A 10,118-nucleotide genomic window follows, 5' to 3' on the forward strand; every position below is an offset into this window, starting at 1 on the left:
TTATTGTCCGTTAAAAATATTAAAACATGATTAAGCTAAATTACATATGATAAGCTTTTTTCTTGTTTTAAGCATAAATTGAACAAAGTTTGGTTAGATTTATCCTTAAAACAAAAATTATATATATATATATATATATATATATATATATATATATATAATATATACACATATATATACATATATTTACATATATACATATATACTTGTACAGCTTTACAAACATGATTCAATTTACATATAGAGGGCAAGGAAGCGTGATGCAAGAAAGATGTCATTAAGTTACCCAGTTATGTCCTTTGTATTGAGAGCAATCAAAACTATTTAACATCAACTAAAGAACCGAAGGCACTGACTGTTGGAGGCAATCTGTTAAAGAACTGCAGTGTGTTGTTGTGACTGTATGTAGTTTCTAATCTTCGCAAAGATTTGCATGAGATTTTTTAGCACTACAATTCACATGATTGTATGTTTTTTGTTTTTTTGTTGTTTTTTTCCCCCGCAGTAATATGAACCTTGTATGTGAAAAAGAGATTAGATTAGTGATGGGTTTGCTATTCTTCCTGCCATGTTTCATTTTTGCTATATCTTTTGTGTTGTGCTATCTTTTTTTAAATTTGTGTTCATAAAGTGACTTAAATAGTAGGATGGATTGTAAGAAAACGAAGCCAATAGAAAATATATATATATATATAAAAGTTGTCTGCAAAAAAGGTATCAAAAGACAATGTTAAAAAAAAATGTATTTACAAGGTATTACTCTTTGATTGTATTTCAAGACAGATTCATGTGTTAGCTATCTTAGTTAGAAGAAATAGATGGTGTCATCTTAAACTGTTATGCTTGCATCTGTGTTGTACTTGCAATGTGATTCATATCAATAAAGCCAGTCTTTATTTTACACTTCTTACCTGAAGGAAATGAAATCATGAGCCAAATATGTGTAGATCAAATTACAGTCTCCAAAATAAAGATCTATAAATAAAGAAAACAATATTCTCTTTTGTCTGCTGAGAAAAAGATTTCTGCGGATAATGACCCGACTCCAGCTTCTGGAGCCAAGGGAAATGTCAAATGGGACTGAATAGTCTAAAGAAAAAATAAAGGTGGATATCATTACCAACTTATATTCTTTCTCCATGGCAACGGGGGGAGAAAGTGATGACCTCATCTGTTTGTCTGCAGTGAAAGAGCTGATCCGGAAGCAGTGGGACACGCACTAAAGACAGAGCAACTCATTAGCCCTCAGCTCTTCTCTAAAGGCAGTGTCAAATTGAATTGTCTGGTCTGTCTGCGCTCAGCAAATGCACATTTAATTCAAGCCACTGTGACACTGGCAAACCGCTATTCAGGGAAGACATCAAGCACTAAAGGTGCTTAGATTTAATGCAATTCTTTCTTCTTTCATCTCAAGGTAGCCATCAGATCTAATCAGCTAATCTAATTCCCCTCAACACGTCAGTGCCATGGAGCCACCACAGTCATAAATGAGCCTCTGTGTTACGTTCTCATTGTGATGAAAGAGTCACCTTCATTCTATATAATCAACTAATGTAATTATTTCACAATGAAAACAAATCTTTTAATGCTTCCAGATGCAAAGGATATATATAAATAAAAATTCTCACCCATTTACTGGCTCTCATGTTGTTCCAAAACTATTAGATATTTTGAAAACAAAGTGTTGTTTTTTTCAGTGTTGTTTTGGATTTTTTTAAATAAAATGTCTCATTTTGTGTTCCACAGAAAGTCATACTTGCTTGGAGCAACATGAGGGTGAGTAAATGAGAGAATTTGGGTGAACTATCCCTTTAATACCATATTGAACCATATTGCGGTTCTTTAACAGGCTGTTTGGCTGGGTAGTGTGGCCCTGTTTAGCCCCTGCTGGTAGATGGCGTGACTGGCACCATCTGGCTGCAAAAAAAGCATATTTCTCTATTGAGGGCCATTCAAAACCAGTAGTGCATTACATTCTGATAAAGATATAAAATGTTTTTACATATTTCAAGTAAGAGCCTGCAGTATGAACCTTTTGAAAGCTTTATAGAACGTTTTAGATTTTTTATAATTTTTTTTTTTTTTATGGGTACTTGATTTTTATGTTATCCCATGAAATAGCCATTGAGGGGAATGGGAAATCCAAAATAAAGCTCTCTACAGGTATTATAGGCCTCCTTGAACCTAACCTGTAGTGGTGTTGCAAGGTTTTCTAGGCCCACTGTAAGGTTCTTGCATTGGGCCCCCTCTGTATAAATCACGCTGGTACCTTCAGGGGAGATCGCTATGGGCCCTCCAATGCCTCAGGGCCTCCTATACGCACCCTTTCCCCCTTAGCGATGCCCCTGCTACCCTGCCCATATTTATTTAAACAGCAACAGTTAAATACATCCACAGGGAGTTTAAAGTTCAGAAATTAATAGAAATATCTGGCAGTATTGAATACAGGTTTCCAGTTTGTGCTTATTACAAGCACAAAAATAAGCGAACTGAAGACTTTTTTTGTTGTTGTTGTTTGTCCTTGTTAATAATATTTGCCAAATGTGAACTGAATAAATTACATGCTATGACCTTTAGATTTCAGCACTTGACCCTAGTATAACTTAATTAATGACCACAGATGGTGAACAAGTGACCATACCAACCACAGAAAACTGCAATTAACAGCTAAATAGCTATTTGGCTATTGGTTAATATTATACAGTGGGTACGGAAAGTATTCAGACCCCCTTAAATTTTTCACTCTTTGTTATATTGCAGCCATTTGCTAAAATCATTTAAGTTCATTTTTTTTCCGCATTAATGTACACACAGCACCCCATATTTTTGCAGTTTTATTAAAAAAGAAAAACTGAAATATCACATGGTCCTAAGTATTCAGACCCTTTGCTCAGTATTTAGTAGAAGCACCCTTTTGATCTAATACAGCCATGAATCTTTTTGGGAAAGATGCAACAAGTTTTTCACACCTGGATCCTCTGCCATTCCTCCTTGCAGATCCTCTCCAGTTCTGTCAGATTGGATGGTAAACGTTGGTGGACAGCCATTTTTAGGTCTCTCCAGAGATGCTCAGTTGGGTTTAAGTCAGGACTCTGGCTGGGCCATTCAAGAACAGTCACAGAGTTGTTGTGAAGCCACTCCTTCATTATTTTAGCTGTGTGCTTGGGGTCATTGTCTTGTTGGAAGGTAAACCTTCAGCCCAGTCTGAGGTCCTGAGCACTCTGGAGAAGGTTTTCGTTCAGGATATCCCTGTACTTGGCCGCATTCATCTTTCCCTCGATTGCAACCAGTCGTCCTGTCCCTGAAAAACACCCCCACAGCATGATGCTGCCACCACCATGCTTCACTGCTGGGACTGTATTGGACAGGTGATGAGCAGTGCCTGGTTTTCTCCACACATACCGCTTAGAATTAAGGCCAAAAAGTTCTATCTTGGTCTCATCAGACCAGAGAGTCCTTCAGGTGTTTTTAGCAAACTCCATGCAGGCTTTCATGTGTCTTGCACTGAGGAGAGGCTTCCGTCGGGCCACTCTGCCATAAAGCCCCAACTGGTGGAGGGCTGCAGTGATGGTTGACTTTCTACAACTTTCTCCCATCTCCTGACTGCATCTCTGGAGCTCAGCCACAGTGATCTTTGGGTTATTCTTTACCTCTCTCACCAAGGCTCTTCTCCTCCGATAGCTCAGTTTGGCCGGACGGCCAGCTCTAGGAAGGGTTCTGGTCATCCCAAACGTCTTCCATTTAGGGATTATGGAGGCCACTGTGCTCTTATAACCTTAAGTGCAGCAGAAATTTTTTTGTAACCTTGGCCAGATCTGTGCCTTGCCACAATTTTGTCTCTGAGCTCTTCAGGCAGTTCCTTTGACCTCATGATTCTCATTTGCTCTGACATGCACTGTGAGCTGTAAGGTCTTATATAGACAGGTGTGTGGCTTTCCTAATCAAGTCTAATCAGTATAATCAAACACAGCTGGACTCAAATGAAGGTGTAGAACCATCTCAAGGATGATCAGAAGAAATGGACAGCACCTGAGTTAAATATATGAGTGTCACAGCAAAGGGTCTGAATACTTAGGACCATGGCATATTTCAGTTTTTCTTTTTTAATGAATCTGCAAAAATGTCAACAATTCTGTGTTTTTCTGTCAATATGGGGTGCTGTGTGTACATTAATGAGGGGAAAAAATTAACTTAAATGATTTTAGCAAATGGCTGCAATATAACAAAGAGTGAAAAATTTAAGGGGGTCTGAATACTTTCCGTACCCACTGTATATTCTACTGTAGGGAAAACAACTTATTTTCTTTCATTGCAAAAAGCTATATTATCTATGAATTGTCTGCTAGCCCGGTTTTAGGTCTGTTGCTCAGATATGCTGTTCATCAGGATCTGAGATGTTGGGCCAATAGGCTTCGTTTTGTCCCTATGGACATCCTAAATGTGCACTTATCTTTTTAGCCGCATGCATCGACTTTCTTCCTCTTACAGCTCTCCTCTCTCAGTTGTCTTCCTATTGTGGGAATGACTTTTATGTAAATCACATAAACCACACTCTTAAGATGTATTTTCCATGTTACTTTGCTCCAAATGCCTCTGAAGTGGAATGTTTTCTGTTATATCTATAGGCTAGGATAAATCTGAGAGATATCCCAAACTGTATTTATATATTTTTTTTTTTAAAATACCATTTGGGATTTCACTCAGATCTATCCTAGCCTATACAATATACTCTATTAGCCACTCATTATGGGCAGAATTTCAGATACATGTATTTAAAATACTGGAACATCATTCAGATTTGCCTTAAGTTAGCACACTGGCTATAGGGAAAAATAGCATTAGCCAGTCAGTCTTGATAGTTGATTGATTGTTGGTTTTATCAACTTGCTAGTCTAATGTGTTTAAGCATTACTGTTTGCTAGGACTGGGTGATATGACGATGTATATCGTGGCAAGATAGCATGTAATCATTGAAACTATGTCGAGTCAGGGTTGATGTGTCAACGCTTATTGCATTGAATTAACTTTACAAAGTGATGTTGCTTCAGTATTACTCTTGCACCCTCAGTTAATGTTGAAGCAATGTTGAGATTTCAACCTCAAATCAATGGTAATATTATTGATTCAATATTACGATGTGATATTTTTTCAACATCACTTTTGCACTCTCAGTTAATGTTGAAACAATGTTGAGATTTCAATAAAAAAATTAATGATAATATCATTGATTCAACATTATGAGGTGACGTTGGTTCAATATCTGCATTTAATGTTGAAACAGTGGTGAACAAATAATCAATGGTAATGCTATTGAATCAACATAACACTATGATTGATTCTATATCACTGCTGTTGAAGCAATATTGAAATTTACAAAAATAAATATTAGTAATATTGTTTGATCAATGTTAATGTGATGTTGATTGAACTGAAATGACAACATAAAATAATGTTCTGAACAACATTAATATTTCAGCTACACTTCAATGGTACGTCAACGATTTTCTGACCATTTTAAAGTTTTGGGAAAACCTTTTAAAACATAAATGACACCTTTCCAGAAATTGAGTCAGTTTATTTTATTTGACAGTTTAACACAATCAATGACAAAGAGATGAGGACAAAGTGTGGGAGTGGAACAAAAAGGAAAAAAGCATTACAACCTTTAAAAATGACATTTCTTTCAGAAGATTTATGTCATCATAACTACAAGTGGTCCAGTGGCTCAAGTTTTAAAAATCTGGCTTGATTCAGACCACTGCCTCTTTTCCTCTGGGTTCTCTGAAAGCTGAAAAAGAAAGCATGATGTTACTTAAGTCAGTTCAGTTGTCACATTCAAGAATGTTAACATCCTAAACACAATATGATTTACTTTTTATAAATTGCTAAACATGGAATATTCTAGCTATATTTATAATACTGTTAAATTATGTATTCTTAAACTAATTATCAACACTTCAGTTATACTATGGGAAAGTGTCCAATCTTTCCACCCAAGTTTATCTCCAGCCCTAATTAAACACGCCTGAAGCAGGCAGGTGTGTTGGAGCTAAACTCCTTATGAAGAGGAATAAACACCCCTGAACTATGGCCATTACATTTTTTGTTTGTTTGCTTGTTTTATTGTGTTTCAGTGGAAACAGGCTAAACTGAATGGAGATTAATTACATTCCTCAAATTTAATACAGATTCAGGAATATGAATGATTACCTGATAGAGCAATAATGAGGGAGCAGGAGATAGCACAGGATAGCATCAAGCCCCAGGTCAGGTGATAACCCTATTGACAACAACTCAATATATTATCAATGTCACATTTATCAAGAGGGTGCTTCTCATTTTTTTTTTTTTTTTAATTGTCCATCCTCATCTGCCTTCTTTATAATAGATGCAATACATGGGTTATGTGTAAAGTATGATAATCTTGCTCATGTTCATGTCATATATCCTAATAAATATTACTAAAGCAAGATGCATGCACTTTTTAAGAATTTAGAAAATGGATGGTTTATTCAAACATTTTAATAACTTTTTTATTAGATTCAGTAACAATAAATCAAATGCAAATGACAAGCACAAACCCAGAGAAGTCAGGTTGGTTCAACAAACAACACTACTGTATAGGATGCACCTGTGTTTTCTCTTGAATGAGGAGGAATTGATTAGTGCGAAGAATTGATTAGACTACTGAGAAGTGCACATGCAAATCCAAAATGGGTGTTTACCAATCAGTGGCCAATTTCAAACTACAATGGATATTTTTCAACCATTTTTCAACAGACTTGCTAAAATTATGAATACCCAAACCATGCCCCCAATGGATTAGAGCAAATCGGGTAAAAGCACATTGTGGTTTGAAAACGCCCCATTGATTGGGAAACACCCACTAGTGTTCTGCAGAGATACACACCTGCATGATGTTGTGGTCATCAACTGCAAATCAATGTTAGTTCAATGTCACTGTCCAATGTCACCCATGTGTGCTGTCGACTTTCATCAAAATTTCAATTCTGATCCAATATACATTAAACACTGAAATGTCAATCTCAACCAAAATTACGGTTATAGGATCAAAACTAATACAGCTGCTGTCTATGTCAATAATGTCAATCAACAAAACTCAAAGAGAAAATCACTTACTGCTCTTGACTGAATAACTTTTGTAGCTTTAATAAATATCAGTGCGTATTTAATTGTTACAGTAAACACTATATTTACATTGAATACTTTATTTAATTTCTGTAGTATATCTTCTGTTATAGGCGTACTGAAAACCATATCACTCTTTATTTAATTTGTATCTTTGTTTCATTGTATTTATTTGTCCTATTGCTATTAAATTATTTCTGTTTTTATTTTATTACTGTTTACTTGTAATTAATAATTGCTTAAGAACTTTTTACTTACATTAGTAAGCCTAGTATTAGTTTTTACTGTGGTATCGAAATGAGAAACAACAAGACTTTTTGTGCGAAAAAAAAAAAAAAAAGACGCTCTACAATTTCTTCTACAATAATTTAATTCTGCAACTTCAGTATTGGCCGATGCTGTTCACATGAGCAGCACGATGCATGAATGTGATGCTGACGCAGGAGCTGGCCAAAAATGAGTCGGCGTTCTGACATACAACACGGAAGCGCTGCACTGTGTTTACTACGTGAACAGCGTGGGGGACTGATATGGAAGAGAAGAAATTGTTGAATAAAGTCATTATTTTTGTTTGTGTTTTGCTCACCAAAATTTATTTTTGCTGCTTCATAACATTAAGATCTGGGCCTTGAAAGTGGTAATAACGCTGCAGTCTATCTGAGGACAGAGAGCTCTTGGATTCCATCTAAAATATCTTAATTTGTATTCCGAAGATGAATGAAGGTCTTACGGGTTTGGAACGACATGAGGGTGAGTAATAAATGACGGAATTTTTATTAGTTGGTGAACTAAGCCTTTAAATTATTTTAACACTTGTTCTGAGCAACATATCCTAAAAACATGCTTACTACACTGGCTGCAGTATCAAGAGACATAATAATCTCACATTTTTAGAGGAACAGGAGAGACTATAGCATTATGAAAGTAATGAGCTAAAGGTTATCTTTAGAAGCACTGATAAACTGCAAACATGACCAAGTCAATGCATTATTTAGCAGATGTATCATACAAGCAGTACAATATTCTTTTGCTTGGCTGTTTCTCTTGCCTTGCTGTCTCTTTCTCACCTCACCTGGGATGTGTGAGGGTGCTAAAGTGTTGCTGTGCATACCTCTGCAGCAGCCCAGAGCAACACCTCTCTCCTGACTGATAATGGCTTTTCAGAAAACGGAGCATCTGCTCTGTGCTATTTTTACCCTCTTGATTCCCTCTCCGGTTCTGTCTTCAGGGGGGCTGAGCTATCGCGAAGATATACTGTCTGAGGCACCAAGGAAGATCCATAAACCTGTTTGGCAATACAAAATTCTGGGAACCCTCTTAGCCAGGAGCTTTCTCTGAGGAGGAAAGAGATTAAAAAAAATGGATGAGAAAATAATTGACAGTACAAAAATAAAAACAAAATGAGATCAAAAAGGGTTTCAACAGTACAGCAGTGACAGATAATGTTTCAGAGAGTCATGTGGTTGGCTAGCTAAGATGGCACCATTAGCTCTTCTGTGACTTGATCATCTGATTCTAAATCACACTCGAAAAAATGCTGGGTTAAAAACAAAAAATGGACAAACCCAGCGATTGGGTTGTTTTAACCCAGCAGTTGGGTTAAATGTTTGCCCAACCTGCTGGGTAGTTTTACTTAACTAACTATTGTTTAAAAATTACAGTATTGCTTACTTAAAATGGACCTACAATATCTTGAAATTAACATTTATTAATATGTTTAATAAATGAACATTTTAATTTAATTTTAGATTAATTTTAAGTCAGCCATATAGTCATTTTCAAACAACAGTTGGGTTAAATAAAACTACCCAGCAGGTTTGGCAAACATTTAACCCAACAGTTGGGTTAAAACAACACAATCGCTGGGTTTGTCCATTTTCAACCCAACTTGGGTTGTTTTTAACCCAGCATTTTTTAGAGTGCATCTTTCTCTATTTCTCTATTTGAAGTATCTGTGTATACTGATACTAAAAATATATGTTTGCAAGCATATTTACATCTCCAATATTTCATATTATAGTTGACATTTTTCAGGTGGAAGATTCTTATTGGAGAGCTATTCAAAGTGTGAAATTGACCTATATATTGGACTTATTGGATAGTTTGGATTATTATTTATTTTTTTTTCATATTGCTCATTTTTATATTACAGTGCCAGGTTTATTAGACAACTATTAGGATGCAAGCAAGTGAAGAGAAATACAGAGAAGAAATAGTTTTGTTTTTTTAAGCAATGTCAAAAATATTCTGTTAATATAAATTAATATGCATTTTAATATAAATATTATAGGATTTGTTGCCTGCAGATAGTCCCAAGCGTGTGGCATAATGGTCTTCCATAAGCCTGAAATCATGTGTAAACATCAAATGGAAATGAAAAATGAATTTATATTGGATTATAAAACTCAAACACAGAAGGGAAACTTGGCCTCCTCATTTCAGATGTTCACCACACACTGCCGCTCCTGTCCCATCATCACTTAAAAGGTTTAGCCTGAGGACTACACACAATGCTACTTTTGAGTAATGGGGGGTCCGCTTTGATGTCCCGCTGCCTCATCATTTGGAAAGCCCTGCCTGTCTCATCTCCTTTTCAGCGAGAGTGCCGTGACAATCTCACCTGACTTCACTAAACCAATTGAGTTGATTCTTTTTATTCAGCTGATGTTAAATTAGTGAGGGAAAGTGCTTACATCTCTATATAATCCTTTATGTGTTGCTAAGAAAAGAAATCTGTGCTTCTGTGTACCACCTGTGCTCAAAGGTGATTAGTAGAGATGAATATTGCTGATTTGCATATAATGGATCTTCATAAGGTGGATTGTTCTCATCCTGCAAGCTTTCTTAAGAATCCCACTCATTCATAACTTAGCAGCTGAATCTAAGATGACTGGTTTCTTTGATGGATACTATTTCAGGATCAGGAAGGACGAAATTATTTAAGAACTTACATCACAAGGGGAAGCGAT

Source organism: Chanodichthys erythropterus, chromosome 13, assembly GCF_024489055.1.
Source record: "Chanodichthys erythropterus isolate Z2021 chromosome 13, ASM2448905v1, whole genome shotgun sequence".
NCBI classification, from domain to species: domain Eukaryota; kingdom Metazoa; phylum Chordata; class Actinopteri; order Cypriniformes; family Xenocyprididae; genus Chanodichthys; species Chanodichthys erythropterus.